Source organism: Cydia pomonella, chromosome 8, assembly GCF_033807575.1.
Source record: "Cydia pomonella isolate Wapato2018A chromosome 8, ilCydPomo1, whole genome shotgun sequence".
NCBI lineage: Eukaryota > Metazoa > Arthropoda > Insecta > Lepidoptera > Tortricidae > Cydia > Cydia pomonella.
In genome coordinates, this window is record NC_084710.1 from 15,994,290 (window position 1) to 16,015,688 (window position 21,399).

General features: G+C 36.4%; 1 long non-coding RNA gene across 1 annotated transcript; it reads right to left on the reverse strand.

Annotated features, from left to right (window-relative positions):
- Positions 1–3,878: 3,878 nt before the first annotated feature.
- LOC133520695 (uncharacterized) lies at positions 3,879–15,553 on the reverse strand. The gene is made up of 3 exons (XR_009799791.1): positions 15,205–15,553; positions 4,524–4,648; positions 3,879–4,438 (listed from the first exon to the last, which is right to left on the reverse strand). It is a non-coding gene; the product is annotated as an uncharacterized LOC133520695 (long non-coding RNA).
- Between the last annotated feature and the right edge of the window lie 5,846 nt (positions 15,554–21,399).

Here is a 21,399-nt window from a genome sequence, read left to right on the forward strand (position 1 = left end):
TAGGAATACGTACCTATTATAGAATGTGGATACAGTAGAAATGAAATAACGTTAATCCGAGGTAGGAGGTTAACTTCGTTGTACCGATTTTTTTTTCTATTTCGTAGATATTTTTCCCAAAAAAATAAAGAACTATGACAGACGGCTAGACAAATCTAACAAGCCTAAGTTCTATGTATCCGTTTTTTCATCAAATACCAATTTCGTCTGTCTTTTGCTAGTTCTGGTACAGGAAGGACGCTATAATACAACATAAAAAGAGTCCCACAAAAAAATTGATACCGCTCTTTCTTGTCATATAGGTCTGTATTTACGAAACACTATCCTATACACTAAATGGTTTAGAACAAACGTTTATAAACCGGTATTCAAATGTCAGTAACATTAAATATTAGACGTACATCCAAATTGACAAATAAGTAAGTAGGTAACAAATATAAATTACATTTTTCTTATACCCTGTCGTGACTGTGAGACTTTCGACGTTCTTCAAAGTTTTTTCCTCGTGCAGAAAATTATAGCAGCCACAGCACGTAGCACGGTGTAATCGCGACAAAAACCTCTTTAGAATAATTTTATTGATCCATTTGATACAAGTAAAAATAAGTCGGATAAATTTAAAGCCAGGTTTAGTTTTTTATTAGTTTAGAATCCAATAAAAACTGACCTACTAAAGTCGATTAAGATCGTTCGAATAAAACTAAAATTTCTTGGCTTACGTAGATACAGGTATCAGATAACAGTAGCTACCTAGTGACCGAAGATACATTGATTAAGATGTGTATAATCTAAGAAAATTTCGTGCTTCAAATTTGACAGGTAAACGAGATGGCGCTGTATAGCACGATATAAGTTGACGTTCGACAATTCAGTGGCTGCAATACATATGGCGCAGTACAGCGTCATCTGTTTTGGATGGCTTTACCTCTCTATTACAATCAATTATTTTTGCTAGTGACTAAACTGACTAGTAATGTAAAGGTATATTTATTTTATTTTTACGATATTTTCCTACAGTTCACTAGCAGAAAAAGCTTTTTGGTATTAAGTTCGACATTTGTGCCTACATTCGTGTTATGAGAGATAAAATTTAATTAAAAAACAAATTACCTTCATACTCAATTCGCATTCATGCGGCCGTATCTGCTAAGTAAAAGACCATTGGTTCTATTAAGATAGTGTGTTAGATACGACTCCTACAGGCTGTACGTATTAGCGAAATGTGTAAAAAATATAAGTGCGGTTACCTATTCACAAAGTCGGTTGCGTGAGAACGAGAGGGTGACGCCTCAACATTATAATATTTTACTAAGGTATGAAGAATGTTGTAAAAATGTATGACGGTAATACGTGGTTATTCCTTTTTTCTTTTGACACGTAGCCTGCGGGTTGCGCCTCGTGGCTCATTGCGCCTGCAGCTGTTCAGCGCATTAACATTAAGGTTTAATTAATTGCTCATCAGGATATAATTGCTCTTTTGTCGGTTTGTCTATGACAGTGCTAACATGCGAACTAATGTAGCCTGGGTCAGACACCGCGCAAACAGCCTGGAGTTACGGCTTGTCTTTATAATTAGTGGTTTTGAACTACGAGTTACTACGTTTATGGTAGAGGCTATTTTATTTGAAACATACTTTTTTAGTTGAATTCTAAGGCTTAAATAAGGTATTCAGCACAATGGTGGCTAAATACCTAAATTGAGCATAAGCTAACTGTCACCAAGATGATTTTAAAAAGTATACATTTGAGGGTTCCGCAAAAATAAATCCATAAATATGGCCATTTATGATCTACTCAATACAATTACGACACAGTTAGATAAAAAAGTGCCTGTTACAGCATTGTATATGGATTTAACAAAAGCTTTTGATTTTGTAGATCATAAAATCTTATTATCAAAACTATATAATTATGGTATCCGCGGAAATACCTACAATCTACTACAATCCTACTTGATGAATCGAGAGCAAGTCACACAGATAACTCGAATTTGTGTTAAGTCTAAGAAAGAAGTCACGTTTTCTTCAGACTTAAAACAAATAAATTCTGGCGTCCCCCAAGGAAGTGTCTTAGGCCCGCTCCTCTTTTTAGTCTACATTAATGATCTGCCAGAAGCAATCACAGATAAGATAGTTCTATTTGCAGATGATAGTACAGTGATTTTTTCTAGCGAAAACCCATCATCATTTGAACCACACGTCAACAAAACAATAGAACTAATAATTGATTGGCTACAGAAAAATAATCTATCTATCAATTTAAATAAAACCAAAATAATGACCTTTAAACAGCGAAAAGAACTTATTTCTGATCTAAAAATTACATACAAAGACCAAGACATTGAGGAGACGGATGCAACAACTTTTTTAGGGCTAAGTTTAGATCGTACTTTAAGTTGGAACAACCATATAGATAACGTTTGTAAAAAGTTAAACAAATATTCATTTGCCTTGCATACTTTACGAAAAGTAGTAAATCAGTCGACTGTTTTAATCTCTTATAACGCTCACGTTACATCAACTTTGAGGTACGGGGTTATATTTTGGGGTAATGGTACTGATAGAGAATTAGTATTTAGAGCTCAAAAAAAGTGCTTACGATCAGTATGTGGTATACAAAACACAGAATCATGTAAACCCTACTTCATTAAGTTAAATATTCTCACCCTTCCCTGTCTACTATACGAAGTCGCATTAAACATTAAGTATAACCCTAACCAGTTCTCCTTTTTCAATAGTTATCGCCAACAATATAAAATAAACTCTAGGTCATGTAAAACAGCATTACTAGCAAAAAGCTTTTTTGGAATGGCACCAAGAATTTACAATAAACTGCCAAAAGAGATTTTAAAAATTAATGATTTAAAGAAATTTAAAAAAATGTTGTATGATTTCTTAATAACTAAAGCGTACTACTCAATACAAGATTTTTTGTCAGACTCAGGAAATGTTATTACCCTTTAATATGTAGTGTTATATTGTATGTCTATGATGTAGTGTATACTTCATTATTCACCATAGATTTAGTTTGTAAATGCGTGCTACATGTCCTCTGTAGCTATTTGTATGCCATGTGGCGAAGCATAGTGATACTTTATTATAAATTTAAGACCTACTGTTGTACATACCTATGTTTAACAAATAAATAATTTGGAATTTGGAATTTGGGTATCAGCGTTATTCGTTCCATTCGTTTTTAGTTCAATTCTTAATTTCGTCTCATTCTGTATTCATCACTGATTATTTTTTTCTCTTGTTCGCTATATCGCTGGCCCAATATTACAGGGTTCTATAGTTCATTTTTATCGAACTGAAATTTGAACATTGTCATAGTGACATTGAGTCGAATTTCAACTATCTTGAAAATGTAACATAGAACCCTGTAATATTGGGCCAGCGATATGTCCCTGTCTTCCTAAGTCCAATTCTGTAACTGTCTTATTCTTAATAAGTCTTAATAGTTTTTCGTCACGGTCTTCCTAGGACTTTGTTTGTCTCTCTCGTGTTTAGTATCATTCGCACTTTATCTTTAGTCTCTTTCGTTATTGGTCTTTTTATTTTTTTGTCATTATTGGCAACTCGTCTAGTTCGTTTTTGGGCAGGTTCGCTACTCGTCCCGTACGATGTACGCCTTAGTCACTATTCATAACTTTTTTCAAGTTTAATAAATAAATTGAAATTAATGAGTTTACGGCTTTTGATTATTTTTAAGTTTGCCTACTTATAAAGCGATGTTTCTTCGTCGCACCTTGGAGGATTTAACAACTGGAGACGCCTTGTTTGTAATTTTCTGTCCAAAACAGTCTGCCGATTTTTGCGGGTGAGGGGCATGTCAAATGTATACGTATGTATGTATACGCAACGTACACACGTACACAACTACGTAACGTATATAACATACAAATACCCATGTCAGATAAACTTCAGTCCATACAATACATATGACCATTGGCGGAGGTTTTCGACAGAGGGGTAAGCTCTTGAAGGTGACTCCAGTTGCCAAATCATCCAAGGTACGACGTGTTCGTAGAAATAATTATGTAGTTGCATATTAATGGTTTGTTATATCACCGATATAAACTGTATTAAATTATTTTATAATTGGTATGTTACAATGCATAAAAGATCGTATTGTGTATTACCATTAGTATTGTGCTGGTATCTAGATAATCGGTACATTTGAAGCTGGTCAAACGACAAATACATTTCGTGTATCGAACATGACAGCTAATCCGCCGCGAGCCAGCTCAAGTATGATATTTTCCGTATATAGGTATAACAGTGCATTGACTTTTATTTTACACGTTTCGTATCGGGGTACGGTGTACGTAACGTCGTCTGCTTAGTATTGTTCAGTTGACAGGGCGATGACGTCGGCGGTTCGGTGCAGTTCAACCCCCACGTCTAACCCCACACCCCCCTCGCCGACGGTCGACGCTCTGTAAAAGGAAAAAGGAAGCTAAAGGATAATCTATCACGCCCGAGGCCCGACTCGATAAAAATGAACGATTAGACCATACTCACAATCGATTTCGGTGTTGCATTCAGTTAAAGTTTTCGACTTGAAATTAACGATTAATATCAAGCTTTGGTGTTGAAGACGGTGGTAAAGACGGAGGCATGTGGCTACTTCAGCTGCCGCATAGTCGCTGTAAATAAAACATTTATCCTATTCAAACGACAAATTTTATAATTTGAATAATAAAGAAAGTAAGAACGTCAACGTTTATTATCACAACCCTAATATGTCAGGGTTCGAATTTTGAAAATTAGCAATGTGATATTGATCGAATAAAATGGTTCAAATAATTTCACGACCTCGCTTCACGTCACGATCTTTGACATAAGTACTCGTAAAAGGGTAAATCAACTATTTCTAGTCACTAGTTGCCATAGTTACGGTCATGTGGATCACGCTTTAATTGTATTTAAAATAACCAAACACATATTTATGCCAGTTATAATCTCTTTCCATAATGGGTCATCTACTTAGCATATTAGTAGAACATAGGCGTAGCATAAAATTTGCTTAAGGGACAAAATATCATCAATATATGTGCTGATGTACGGTCACGTCTGAAAATATCTATACGGACAAAGTGCCAAAAATATGCCTACCTTAATATATGGGCAATAAGATCGTGTATCTCTGTGTGTGTATACTTTTGGCACATTTTCCGTATCAATATTTTTGGACGTGACTGTACTTACATCATATTTTATTTATTTTCATCATATTTTGTTATAACAGAAACCATCGTTCTTATTTATAGCGTGGATGGCTGATACGAGTATAGACATAAATATAATAAAAAACCCTTTAGTGGAAAACGGTAACATACGTTTCAAAAGACGTCAGGATACTTCGATTCAAGCAGTAAAATCACATAAGGTGCCAACGGAGACACGCTTAAGTGAACATTTCTAAGCCTTATTGTTATAAGAATAAGCTCCAATTAATGTTAACTAATGTATTCGTGTCTCGTTGTGAAACCTCTTTATGGTATGACACAATGAAAAACTAGGTTTATAGGTTTCACTTTGGAAAAAAGAATATATTATGCAGAAGCGATCGACATCAAAATCAAAGTGATTTGTTAAGACTTAGTGGAAAACGTTTTCTCCCAAAATGGAATTTCATAGAAAAAGTACCGTTCTTTCGCTAGGATCGCAAAGCTATTCTTACCTCTTCAGTAGATTGTTTTAGGTCTGATTTAGTAAAATGATACGTTAAAATATCTTGAGACCCTCATTAAAAGTGTCGGTTAAATGCTATTAAAAGCTCCACAATTTAAAATGTTAACTATTTTTCAGTTGGAATTTTTAAGCGTCTTTTAATTTTCCGTAATGTTTCCTTGAAACATAATGAATTTATAATTAAAGATCTATAGACTATTTTATGCATAGCGTAATATTTTTACCAAACGAATTAATTAGACTAATTTTATCATGTCTTTATATCTTATTAGGCCTACGTGCTATAATTATAAACTTCAGTTTTCATTAACTTAAAAAATTTCCACCGACTCGAACACCCTTCAGTATCCTTGGCCTATCCTCCGGTCATTCCCATTTTCTCGTCAGGGCAAAGGCCTAACATAATCTGCCGTGGGAAAGGAGGCGGGGCAGTAAGTTCAGACGGGTATTTTGGACGGGGTCGACGACCGGGCGTAGACCTACGCTACGCAGCTACGCCGTAGACGTGATAACTACGCGATATAATATGTATGCGAATTTCCAATTATGAACACTCCTACACGAAAATGCAGTGCGTTAAGAGGGAAGAATAGCTTTGCGATCCTAGCGAAATAACGGTATTATTTCTATGAAATTCCATTTCGGGAGAAAACGTTTTCCACTAACTAAATCTTAACAAATCTTATTCTTGAAGAGCGCTGGTGGCCTAACGGTAAGAGGGTGCGACCTTCAATCCGGAGGTCGCGGGTTCAAACCCCGGCTCGTACCAATGAGTTTTCGGGACTTATGTACCAAATATCATTTGATATTTACCCGTCGCTTTTTGGAGAAGGAAAAATTCTTATATGTTATTATAGGTTTTGCTTTAAAAAAAATTTTTTTGGTTTAAAATTTTGAAAAAAAAGGGAAACCTATAAACTTAGTTTTTTATTGAGTCAATAACATACTAAAAATCATGGAGAATGGAAAATATTTAGAAGAGAAAAACGTTTTTTTCTTATGTGCGGACGATCACGTTATTGTATACTACCCTCTTAAACATTTGGGCCTTAGATAGGTATATACAGGGTGATTCATGAGACATGAGCAGGACCAAGCCTACACAATCAGTAAATGTTAATGAGTATACTTAATTCTACTTGGTCACATAGATTAGCTCTATAATTTATCCTCTACAGTTAGCTTTGGGCCTTTGGCTAACGAAGAGCTTCGTTTTCAATTGTTTTCATTGCCCCGAACAGTTTTAGAGCTAGGTATCATGTTGGTTCACGGTAACTTTGGCAACTCCCCGCGGTTGCCTAAACGCGGGCACTGTTATTTTAACGAAGTTGAACGATGCTTACTATCAAGCCCCGCTTGCTTTATTTAGCGTGTGTTTCGAAAGCTTGTTGGTCAGGCATTTGTTGGGATACACGGGAATTTAAAAACAGCTTAAAATGCAGTTTCATCATCAACCCGGTAATATCCCACTTCTGAAGATGTTGGGTTATTACCGGGTTGATGATGAAAACGAATATTTGAACCAATATTTTAACTTTATTCGTTTGTTACAAACATAATAACAACCAATTTAAAACAAAATAAATATTCCAAGACGTCTTCACTATAACTTGTCCATACTCGAACTGGCCGCTTGTCACTGCTTACCCGCTTTTTTATAACAATTCAAAAAGGCGGGAACCAGTTACAAGTAAGAGTCAATTGATTTATTGTAGATCAATTTGTCCTCTCGCGTCGAATGATAGTCCCTACGAGTATGACAATTCCTTCAAGTCTCCTTTGGTTGAACAATAATTCATGAAAAATATACAGGGTGATTCATGAGACGTGAGCTGGACTAAGCCTACACAATCAGTAAATGTTAATGAATCGTTCACCATCATATTTAAGTAAAACAATCACGCTTTTTATCTGTTATTTAACTTTTTCTTAAGGACAAATTTGATTATCTACAATCATGGACACCCTACAACACTTAATTAACAAAGATAAAACCTCTTTAACCGTTATGACAGCACTTTGATTATGAAGAAAATAAAATGTCACACTTGAGTGAGATACGATTTTTATAAAAGTAACCAGACTCCGATGACATTCAATTTGTCACTTATTATGGATAAAACAAAGAGGGTGTCCATAAATATCGTAAATAAAATAAAACTCTTTTTTTTTGAACAGTAAAAATTAAATTAACGTTAATCTCACAAATACTGGTACGAAACAGTTGCTGATAATTTACCGAATATGCAGGCTTGATCCTGCTCACGTCTCCTGAATCATCCTGTATATCCAAAAAATATCTGCAAACACTTTGCGTGACAGCTATTCCATATAAAAATGAACTGTCATGTCAAACGCATATCGCGTTATAGCAATAGGGAGCGTGCATGAACTGTAGGAGGCAGCACAGGAGCCGTCAGATTTTTGGCGCGAGGCGTAAATGTGATGTTTTTTGTTCCGATGTAGCCCACAAGATGGCAGAACCTACTATGCACAAGAAAACACGTGACGTGTACATGTGCATGTTTATGGTTCCGATTCAGGCCACAAGATGGCAGACCCTCCAACGCGCATGGTCCCTATAGAACTAAAGTAAGTATGTCATAAGGTAGACCAAATGTCACTTTTAGACACTTCTTTTCAATAGTAACAGATTAATATTGTATCTTTGTAATTATCGTAAAAAAAGGCGACTATGATACGCCTGCTGGAGAGCTACATCAGGTCTATAGCTCTACAATCTCTAACATTTTTTATACCACATCGGTGAACATACAGCCCGCATGAGCAGTCACCGTAGCCTATGAACCAGGATGTTATACGCTCGTTGCCGACCGTTATTTTCAGGACCTTAGCTAAGTTAGGAATTTATATTTTGTAGGACCATAGCCTTCTCTCTTGACACAATTCGCAATAGCATGTGAAGTATAAGGTCTAATGTTATGTCACATTAAAATTGACTTGCAAAAAAGTAACATTAAATAGCAGGTAATTAAACATAAGTATGCCACGATTACAGATACGTAAGGAAACAGTAAGATGCCACACAGATCCGTTATGCATCCGCGGATCATTTCCCCCGGTCATATCCGGGTGCCTAGCTGAAGTTATCACATCCCTATGCAAAATCTTCCTATACGTCTTCCAAATACCCACAAGTCGTGGCGACACTCATAAACTTGGCACACACGAATAGTTTTATGGTCCTTCTAACATGGAGGCCGATTGTGTTGTAACAATGTTGATTTTCATCTTTTTTGATACGACCTTGACGGTGAGCACCGATCAGCATGAGCTGCCAACGCTATGCTGATAAAATGGGTTCAGGAGCGTCTCATAAAGCATTTCGCTCGCACTTATTGGTGCGCGTGAGATGCCTGATGACACGACTTGAGGTCGTATCAAAATTATATGAAAACCATATCTAATTGTTTTTTTTTTGTCATGACATAGGAGGCAAACGAGCAGACAAAATGCTTGATGGTAAGCAATTAACATCGTGCTAGTGGTGCTCGTGTTCGTGTTGCGTTGCCGGAATTTAAGATAGGATAGGGTTGCTTAAGGGTTTGAATTCCGTATTGGTCTGGAAATACCGCTCAAATGACTGTTCATTTCACAGTTCAGCTGTGAGAGGTAGGAAGTTTCTGGAGAAATGCACAGTTAAGGACTGCCAACCATCTAAGTGATGAAGGTGGAAATGTCGCGTAGAGCGATGGCAGAAGGAAGAGTTATACGCAGCACTAAGAAGCTGATCTGAAAATATACTGGCAGCGGACAGTTCAAGTCTCCCTTCGTTAGATGCGGTCCAGAGGGAGAAAGAAGCTACGAGTAAAACAGAATCAGCCACCAGTTTCATAACGACAGCACGGAGCCGTTTTATAACGTCCCTATTGTGATATGCGTTCCGAGTGCATCGAACAAGGCTAAATTATGACAGTTAGGAAATGTTAGTTTGCCCGATGAGTTTGAAATATTGAGAGTGGTCTTAAAACTAGTTTTCATTGGCGTAGGTGATACAGATCATACTTTAAATGCGCGAACGAACAAAAATAGCTTCTTCTTAAACGATGTCGAAGTACTCGTAAAATAGTGCTGGTGCAATTGCATCGTTTGCACTGGTGAAGGAACTTCGTAGGTTATTCTTCTTGGACGGTTACGCTGAAGCGTAAAAACACGCTATGACTGTTACAGCTACCGTTCAGCCCTTCATTCGACTGGAAATTTGAATGAGCTGATATTTGGCATAGTTCCATATTTCCGATGACAATTCAAGAAGTAATTATAGTGTAGTATGCTAACATCGTAACGGCGTAAGCGAATGATGATGCTGCTGCTGGGTGCCTAGCCAAGGTGCGCTATGACAACAAAACGCTTTGTGTCTCTTCATTACTCTTCCTGCTTCCATATTAGTGTGACAGTTGCGTGTCGTTCGCTAAGTACGCAGCGTAAACGATTGGCGATTGGCTACGCATCCTGATCTGATCATGCAGTTGGAAAGTAGACAAGGGAATTCTTCGGTGGAAAAACATAAACACATTGAGCTTAGGCTCATTAGAAAGGTCTCGAGAGGTACTTGATAGACATGCAAAGGAGAGAAAGTACAGTCGGCAATAAAAAAACTGGCCGAGAGTGAGTCGGACTCGCGCATCAAGGGTTATGTACAATTATCTATAAAAACAGCAAAAAAACACGTTTGTTGTAAGGGAGTCCCCTTAAATATTTATTTTATTCTCTTATTTAGTATTTGTTGTTATAGCGGCAACAGAAATACACCATGTGTGAATAACTGTCTCACTATCACGGATCAAGAGATACAGCCTGGACGGACGGACAGCGGAGTAATAGCCTAATAGGGTCCCGTTTTACCCTTTGGGTACGGAACCCTAAAACCTGACGGTAACTTGTGTAATACTCGTAGTAAATCTTACTACATAAGATATGGATATGTAATACCGTTAATAATTAATCCATCCTGTTATTGCAATGGGCACTAATTATTTAATAAATAAATTAAAATGTAATATGCTCAGTACACAATCAATAGTTATAAGTTAAGTTTTTAAATTGTATTCTGTATCTATATTTAAGTAAAGCTCTTAACCTGTCTGTAATTTCATGTAATGCAGTTTCAATATTAGTATTAACTGATTGCCCTGTGTAAGCTTCTACTTTGCGGCGGTATTATCTCTAAGGTGTTCTTTTTTACTATCCTCAGAGTAATCATGTCTAAGGCGCTGTTTATACAGCCAGTAAGTTTAAAGTCAAGTTCACTATTGTACTTCGGAGTATCACTCAAATTTGAATTTTACATTTATATAAATAATGAATTACTGTAGGTACATAGGCCCATCATTTTATGTTTTTGTACAATAATATTTAATAAGGAATATATTATATTTTACAATTATTAATTATTTCTAAAAGTAGTGGCTCGGTGAGTTGTAGAACTCGTGAACCCCCATGGCTCCGCTATTTTGAAAATTTCCAAAAAGTGAATCGACAAAAAAAAAACTATTTAATCATTGAACCTGGTCACAAAATTTCGCGAGTAACGGTTAAGAATTGCGACCTGTAGAGAACACATGAAAGGCACCGGATATACGAAAGCATTTTTTACTCAAGCTGACACGGGGACCTTCGATAACGCTTCGGTCAATAATTATCAACTTTTAAAAATCAATTCCTATGTCAAATTAGTCAAAAAAGTATTGCCATAAAAAATATGAAAAGAAAGAAAAAAAACTTAAAATATAAATGGTTATGACAAATCTAGATGACTGTACCTATAGTTTATATTGTGAGAAATATAGTATATAGTCTAGTACAGTACCGGTCGCATCCGAAACATGAAATTTCAGGGACTTTTACTCCAATGTGCGTCCGAATATACCACCAAGGGCTTTACAGAATAGTGACGTTTATGTGACGCAATTTTTGTAACAATTCTCATAAAACTAAGAAGCCGATATTTGGCATGATAATGTTTGATAACTTAGCTTTAAATTCAATGGTATAAAGAGATAAGATAGTTTATTATTCAAGTAGGCATATTACAATGCGCTTATGAACGTCAAATAAAGCTACACCGGCTCTAACCCTAGACCTCTGACCCGACAAGATTTAAATCCCCCCTCAATTGGAGGAGGGTATCCCAATATGGACCGGCAAGAAACTTGGCGGGACACATCTTTTCAAAACATTACATCTTATAATTAACATGCATTAAATAAGAAAAAAATACAATTTAGATTACTATGGAAATCATCATATATAAAAACAAAATAAATACAGGTCCCTGTCAAAGTAGGCCAATTTGTGGAATACCCCACCAGTATGTTTATCCCTTTATGCTCAAGTAACAATCAATAGAAGAGAAACAACAACACAACTCGCGGTAGTTGCGTTGCACTACACACCAGAATTACACGCTACTCGCCGTTATTTGTTTTTAGATTTTAGTAAAATGCTTACAAACCCGGAATTTGTTTCCAAGATTACCTATGGGAACAGTTTAGCATAAACCGTAATAAACGAGCTGGAGCCCGGAAGACGTCTTGTTTTTAGGAATGTAGGATTTTATTTTGGTTTGGTTTCTTCTTTTTACCGACTATGGTATGTTTGGGCTATTATAGCTTGCCCCTGTCTCAAGCTTAGTTCTATGAGATTCGGTTTAAAGGGCCGGCATTCAGGACATAAAATTCCGAAAAAAAAAATTACTTAATGCTTAGGATTGACAGGGCAAGCTGTGCTGGCGCGATCTGGTAAATACTTTGATCGGCCAGCCCCATTGCAAAAAGATGGAGGCTATTTCTGAAAATGGCTATAGTCTGGTTAAGTTTTTAAACTTTTTAATAGGTAACAATGAAATCTTATTTATTGGACGTAGGTAATTAGTTTTTACCCAACCTCGATTATGTTGTTTGACGTTTCGAGGTTTGACTAGTCACTCGTAGGTTTGAAGCAAAGTTAAAGAATGAAGCTATAATCTAAATTTGAGTTTTGAGACCATTAAAGTACTTCCTTAAGTGAACATTTAACCAGTTAAGCCTAGCAGTGCAGAAGTTTGGGGTTTTGCTCTATAAAACAGACAGCCAAGCAAATATGTGTCATAAATCTCTTTACGCCCCACAGTGATCCCAATTGGGCTTGTAATGTGGGTATATGTATTTAGACAATGATATATGTATATACAATATAAATATTTATAAATGTTTAAATACATAGAAAACACCCATAACTCGGGAAAGATTTTTTTTATAAAACCAGCAATTGGTAGGCTGGCATTAGGTACGAGTATGTAGTAGTTAGTTATGAACATAATGTAGGTATTTTAGAAAGGTGTATACACTCCCAATTTTTGTTTCATTCTGACTCTCTAGCCCTGTACCTGATTGTAAACATTATCTAGTTTGTTGAATACGTTGTATATTAAAACTTGTATTATATTATATAGGTATATAAAGCACGATATGTTATCGGAATTTATTAAGCAATATTTCTAGATAAGGAATCATTTACATATATTATAACAGGTAATGTAGGTTTTTTTATTAATCCTAACAGTCTAATCCGCAGGCCAGAAAAACTCGTTAACTTTTTCTTCGTCTGCGTAGGTCAAATCTTTTATAGTTATAGCATGTCTGGGACAAAAATTCTGATAGGAAAGCTACTTATATATCTATGGAGGTCACAGATACCGATTCAACCACCTAACTCTTTCAGGCCAGGCGAGAATGTACTTTGTGTAAATGAAATAAGGACTTGTTGAAGTAACAGCTTAAGTTGGTAGAGCTGTAAATGTCACGAGTGTTCGGAAACGGTGCGATCCGAGCGCTGCCAACATAATTTAATTTCCGTGCGTCTGCTTTTAGACAAGGCTATATCCAGTTTAAAACTATATTGATCTAATATTCTATATTTAAGCGTTTAACCGGGCCAATGTGCGGGGCTGTGCACTTGCGGTAATGCAAACGATAAAATAAATGTACATTGCCTCAAAAATTGTACTACTAATAAGAATTACATTAAATGCAGGTAAAGGTCATTGATTCAAACATTTTACATCAAAGATAAAGATAGTTTATTTTATCAAGTAGGCATATACATAACAATGAGCTTATAAATGTCAAATAAAGCTACGCCGCGTGTCTAACCCTAAACCATTGATCGGGAAGATTTAAATTCTTCCTCAATTGGAGGAGGGTATCCCAATATGGGACCGGCAAGAAACTGACTGAAGTGACCTCAGTGTCAGTGTCGGCTGATTGCTGATTGTGAGACATAATTATGCGGCCTTGCACGGTCTCTCATATAATGTAAAAAAGAACGAGTACATGGTCTTCAAAGCTGGTAGCAAATGTCCTTTCTTTTTTCCTCGTATTGCCCTCAATGGCGTTCCACTTACGCGGGCCTTTAAATACTTAGGACATTTGTTGACAGATGACCTTGGACGATGCCGATATGCAGAGCGAGCGCAGAGCGTTGTCAGTCCGAACATACTAGCTCCCGAATTTGCTTGTTGTACAGATTCTGTCAAAATAACCTCATTTAAGGCAATTTACACATCAGTGTCAACTCTGTGGGTCAATTACACGTAGCGGGCTCACAATGCTCTGCGTATCCAGTACCTACAACAACGCATTTAGGGTGCTATTGCGGCTGCCACGATACTGCAGAGCCCAGCGAGCGCACCGTCGACCATGTTTGCTGAGGCGCGCACAGATAGCTTCAATGCTATGTGGCGATAGAAATCAGGCTCGATTTTAAATAAGCAGGGTACGTGGAAGCAGTAATAGGATCTTAAATATAATAGCTAATAAGCTTGATTGTCCTTTGATGTGGAAACTAAGCCTTTAGTACAAAATCTATGTTTTAAATAAATAAAATATATAAAAAATTAAAATAATAATTTACGAGTAGTATACAATTCATTGAGTGTCACACGAAATATATAGGAAGACCCATTTCTCTAACGCTCAACGCTCGGTCGCAGCACAGATGTGGCACGGGGATACAGGAGGACAATTATAGGCCAGGCTCGGCATATCACTGTATGAGTCATCTTTTATTGTATTTTAAAAAGCCACTGTTGACCTCATGTAATTAACATTTATTCCATGAGAGCAGACGAGATGATCATTAAATATTATAACGGGCGTGCGAGTTGCGACAAAATATTGAGACATATATTTAGTTTTTATGCAAAACTCTACAGATCTCACTCGATTAACGAGTGATGCTGAATATTTTAACTAAGACAATAATGAATATAATAGATCGTACGCCTGAGGTTGATAGGTGACTTAAGAGTACCTAATGATAATCAACGAATCCTTATATGAAGTCGTCAGGAACCTCTGTCCTGGGTCGTCTTTGGTGATATTTTTTCCTACTTCATATTTATTTTTACAAAACCCCTTCATGTGATCCTTGACCTCCCGGTTTCCCAGGGAGGAAGACAAAACAATTTCAATAAATAAGCGCGTAAATATTTTAATTAAGAATATACCTCACCCTCACCCACGACGTTCCCACAACTGACATGGCCGCAAGAATGCCAGCCCCGGGAATCCTTTTCCAAATAATTAATGCGATAAAATAGTGCGCGCGGGCGCGGCGTGACGGGCGCGCGCGCGCAGTCACGAGCCGGGGCGCACGCGCGACCTGTGCGCCGCCACACCTACGGGGACCCGCGAGCGTTAGCATGCGAACATGTCCATTGCTGCTTCTGTAATGTCACGGTTTCGAAAAGTTAGACTGAAGGCCTACCGCCAACATCGAAAAATCGTTAATCTTTATCTGCTTCTCTATCGCTTTTGCATATTCGAGCGACAGAGAGGCAGATAACGTTTTGACTTTGTTCCGACGACACACATTTTACCACTTTGGAAGTGTCTCTCGCGCAAACTATTCAGTTTAGGAAGAAATGATATTAGAGACCTCAATATCATTTTTGAAGACCTATCCATAGATACCCCACACGTATGGGTTTGTTGAAAGAAAAATATTTTTTTAAATTTTATGACGTTTTAAAAAATACTACTTACTAGATCGTTATCGTTTAAACCAATTTTCGGTGGAAGTTTGCATGGCAATGTATATCATTCATTTTTTTAGGTTTATTATTCTTTTATTTTAGAAGTTACATGGGGGGGGGGGGACACATTTTACCACTTTGGAAGTGTCTCTCGCGCAAACTATTCAGTTTAGGAAGAATAGTACATTACGATACAAGTGCGAAAAATAGGAAATTCGAAATGAGTGGCGATAAATTAAAACACGACCGAAGGGAGTGTTTTAAATCGACACGAGTTGCGAATTACCTATTCGCACATGTATCGTACAACGTTTTACAGTACATATGGCCCTTTAAATGTTCGACACAGTAACGTAATATGCTACTTCTCGCACTAGTGCTATAAAGTAGCCCCATATGTACTGTAAATGATATTAGAGACCTCAATATCATTTTTGAAGACCTATCCATAGATACCCCACACGTATGGGTTTAATGAAAATAAGTATGGGGAACCCCCAAAATTTATCTCTCTATAAATCTTAATGCGGTTCATAGAATGTTACATCTACTTACCAAGTTTAAACAGTATATAGTTCTTATAGTTTCGGAAAAAAGTGGCTGTGACATAAACGGACAGACAGACGGACATGACGAATCTATAAGGGTTCCGTTATTTGCCATTTGGCTACGGAACCCTAAAAAAGAGTAAAGTTTAATTAATATGACAGTGGAGAACCCGTGCGAAATCGCATTTTCATACAAACGTAGTCCTCATTTTCCTCTCTGGATATTAACATTATTGAAAATATTTTGATACAATTTTTTGTATATCAACCACAGCTACGTTTGATTTTTTTTTTAATTTTAATAATTATAAGAGTTAGAAGAATTTTAAAGCTACTTTTCGCTCCTAAATTTTACATTAACCAAAAAATAAAATAATAAATAATAATAAAATAAACGTAGGGGCATATATGGTGACTATACATCAAATAATATCAAAATATTTTCCATAATGTCAATATACAGAGAGGAAAATGGGGACTACGTTTGTATGGAGAAGCGGCCATCCTCTGTCCTCTTAGACTTTTTCATGAATCTTTTTTTATATCTGTAAGCCTTTCTTGCGTTCCTACAAAGTTCAAGGTATACATAGGTGATATAAGTAGGTAGGTACGAGTACATTTATTAAAAGTCTGCTTACACGAAGATTACTCATTTTTACAAGATTTAATTTAACTTACCTTGTTAGTATTTATGTATGTATTTATGTATGTATGTATGTATGTGTGGTGTGGGTCAAATCTTGGAAGCTAAATTTGACCCCCTTCTCGGTTTCTGATTGAGATGAAATTTTGCGTACACAGGTAAGTCGTTGACAATACAATAGGATGGTACCATCGAGCTGATCTGATGATGGAGACAGGAGGTGACCATGGGAACTCTGTGATAAAACAACGCAACCTAATGTGTTTGGGGTTTTTAGAATTGTCTCGATGAAGATTAGTTGTTATAAAAGCTTGTTCCAAAAAGATTGGAATGGTATTAACATTTATAAACACATCATATTTCTATTCAAAGCTAAAACTAACAAACTCACAAAAACATTGCATATGAAATACAAAGCACAATCTTCCAGAGAAAGTGAATTAAAATCACACACTCGCTATTTTACATTACCCGTTTCTCAAAAATGTAATTTTTTTATTAACATATAGATTTTATACTTGCAAAAGTTAATAAGTAGAATGAATGAATACAAATAATTGGAAATTAATACGGTATAAGTATATATTGCTATTAATAAAATGAAACATAACGCTCGCTGTTCCTACATAGTAGTATAATTATCCCATCGAGGTATTTGCTGTGTAGTTACAGAAATTCACGTTAGGTGGCGCTATACCATGTGGCAAAATTCCTGAATCGCGCTATTAAGATGATTCTCGTGATCACGACCCCAGGTTCAGAGTTTTTGTTTTGTGTCCGAATGTACGCCAGATGGCGCTGTTCTCTGGAGTACAGAGATTATTAAGATTTTTCTCTAAATAGCGACCCCAGCCTGGCACTTTGCAGATTTTGTGTAATAATCTACTATATTTTAACTGCGCTAGATGGCGCTGTTCCCTGTAGTGAATATCCTGAATCGCGCTATTGATCTAATAGACTTTCACCAATATAGAGGGGTGTAATATATTTAACGCCAATGTGGTATCATAGCTCTCCAACGGATGAACCGATTTCGATGCGATTTTTTACGTGAAAACGAGTTTCTTTATGGTGGTGGCTTAGTTATGTTTGATAGAAATCGATCGAGCAGTTTGTAGAATATCAGGGTGCTTAGCCAACGTGCTAATCGTTAACGTTCAGTAGCGTAGCGTAGTCATCTCTCTCTATCACTCTTCCTTATTAGTGCGAAAGTGATAGTTGCGTTTCGTGCGCTACGGAGCGTGCGTGCTGCTCATTTTTAAAATGATGTAAGGCATTTTTGGTATGAAATGTTTTTTTTGGCATAAAGCATAGGGTTTTTTTTAATTTTAATTGAATAGTTATGCAAACTACATTTATTTTTTTAATACTACGTCCACTAACATGCTAAACAAGTCATTGCACAGGAGTTAAGGGACTTAAAATACGAGTGCACGCATCTATGAGGTCTTTTTATGATATTATAGGAGGCAAACGAGCAGACGGATTGGTAAGCGATTATCGTCGCCCTTGGACACCCGCAACACCCGAGGGGATGTAAGTGCGTTGGCGGAATTTAAGATGGGAGTACGCTCTTTTCTTGAAGGTTTGAAGGTCGCATCGGTTCGGAAATACCGCAGGCGACAGTTCATTCCACAGTTTAGCTTAGCTGATGCTGTATGAGACAGATGCATGATTTTAACAAACAAATAGGAACCAGGGTACCCAATTTTTATAAATTAAATTAAATTCATTAGTGTCTAATTTTATTTTTATTCTACAGGAGTATATATAAGTAAGCCTGTTGTCATATTATTTGTTTCTACTACTTTCAACTAAAGCATTTATTTGAAATTACGAGAACTAAGTTCGGAGTGAACTACTTGTAATTAGAATATGGTGTATATTATTTATACTCGTATAAATATGAAGCACAATTCGAAAACAAAAAAGAATGGTCTAATCTAATAGGGCTACAGTACCGACAGTAATAAAATGCTAAAGAAAGCATGCAAAAGTATACTAAGTACCTACATAATTATTCATCAAATTCGCATTATGTTAAAACCCCGAACATCAATGTAAAGCGTATGATAGCAATGAATCATTTAAGCAAAACAAAACCACAGAGAAGAGCACGGACACTGCGTCTCTCTATCTATGCACTTCTATTTTATTAAATCAGGACACTGGCCTCGGCGTGCATCCTATACGTAGGAACCCTGTTTCCGATTCATGCTATGCAAAAATATTCCAGATTTGAGCCAGAAAGGGTAAAAAAAACTCGCCCGTAATGTAAATCGACGATTTTGTATCAAGTTAGCTACGATAGAGCGGATGTTGAAGAGAGAAGGATATTAAGGGGTCTTAGTTAAAAACTTGGGTTTTATTAAGGACTTAGGGACCGGGTACTCCTGACAACACACCATTAGGTAGTAGGTAGCGCAGTAAAATGAGATAACTGACAAAACTGTAACTTCGTAAAGATGAGTCAGTAGTGATTCTCATTTTAAGAAGAAATTGAGTAAAGGTGATGTTCGGATGTCGTTTTATGGGTACTTTTATAAAGGAAATTGACAGACAGCGGCGGCAACAATGACGCCGCAACAGTAATACAGCTGGAGTTGACATCCGAACATCACCTTAATTTGGTAGCAATAATGATTCTGCAGTCGTCATCCGAATGTCACTTTTAGACACATCACTGCATACATGGTGTTTTTTTAAGTCCGTTAATTTCAAGGGTGCATTCCTGAGCTTAAATTAAGTAACTGTCTCAAATAAACCGATATTCTTATTAACTCCATTTTAGAGATAATCAACGATTTATTTTTATCTAAAAAGGCCCCTATGAGCGGGTACGCATGCCTTAGGGCCTGTAAACATATTTATAAGTGTTAAGTATGAGTTTAAACATTTGCTACTAAACGCAACTATCTTGGACGATCGATATTCAAAATTTCATTAATATGTCACTATTCAATTGTTTGGTGTATTTAAATATAATGCCCGTGTTACAACAACGCTATTCATTACTTGTTACGAAAAATAAAATAATAACTATGCTGATTAGTTTTTTAACGAATGAGTTTAAAAAAAACTCCATGTATAAGCCGCGACAAGTTCCGTTGCGGTCGGACCTTTAACGTTCTTTTAAAATAAAGTTAGTACGGCTACCACCAGTCTGACATTGACATATTCGCTAGCGTGTGCGTAACTTACTTTCTTTCTATCTCGCTAGTTAGTGCAGTTTGACACAGCAAGGCAGTCGTGGTAAGGCTACAGGAACATCTAACTGTTTTATTAACCCTTTCTATTGTGTTACTTCGTTTATGTTAATAAAATAAAAGGAGATACTTTCGTTCATTGTATTGTTCACGACTGCCTTAAGGTGTTTACACATGTGCATAATGCTGTTAACGTGCTCGAAGGTAACGGAAGCAAGGAGTCCATGTAACTTGTTTTGTTTTCTATAGCCACGTATTAGTGAAAATATATTTTGAAGTTAAAAATGGTAATCTTCTGATGGTCGTTTTAAATAGATTTAGTAAGTAAGCTCTATTCTCGAAACCATCGTAAAGTCTAGTAAACGATAATTTGCATTTCTGCAATGAAAACCGATTAGGTATTATCCTTACTTCCCGATAGAAATACTAGTACCGGCCGCAGATTTAATTAAACGATTGAAATTCCATAGGCCTGCCCGCGATTACGGATTTACACGTTCATTCATAAAGTACACAACATTAGGGCGGGCGCTCAAACAGAGCAAGCTATTGGGACGTCAGTCGCGGTAACTAATGCGGCTTGCTGTCGGTGTAACTGATGTCTGTGCGTGTGCGCACCGGTCGCACCGCCAAGGAAATGTCCTTTGAATCAGTGGACTCGTACATTGGAACTGCCGTTTTAATTGATATACTTAAGAAGTCCATGTTTAGTAATTATAGAATTTGAATGAAAGAAAAATAGAGTAAAATAATAATAAGTAATATCTTTTTGGGTGATTCTGCAGTTCCTAGTTTAATTTATACCATAGATATTTTAGTATAAACGTACTGAACTGAAACCAGTTCAATATAGTCTAGTTTGAATTAGGGGGAAGGCTGATAAGGTTTAGGGCATTTGGTGGTCTGAAAACTTTAAATTGATGCACCATAAATATTTTTTATCGAATATATTTATTGATTCTTTTTCATTGATTATACTGTATTGATTGTACTGTCACGAGTCTGAATTGTTTCCTGATATTATGCTTATTTTCTTAGTTTTGTGTTTGTAGTTAAGGGACTTCTCAAGAGATTTAGTTAGCAGGGCTTGATATTCTATAAGTATTAGGCACTAATAGTATTTAAAAATAATTCACAAAGAGTAGGTATATTTATAGTGTCTATTCATATAACTTTCTATCTGAGAAAACTGCAAATATCATCTCCCGATATCCCATTTCGTTTAAAGTCTCTCGCAGATATTTCGCAAACTATAACCATCAAATGAAAT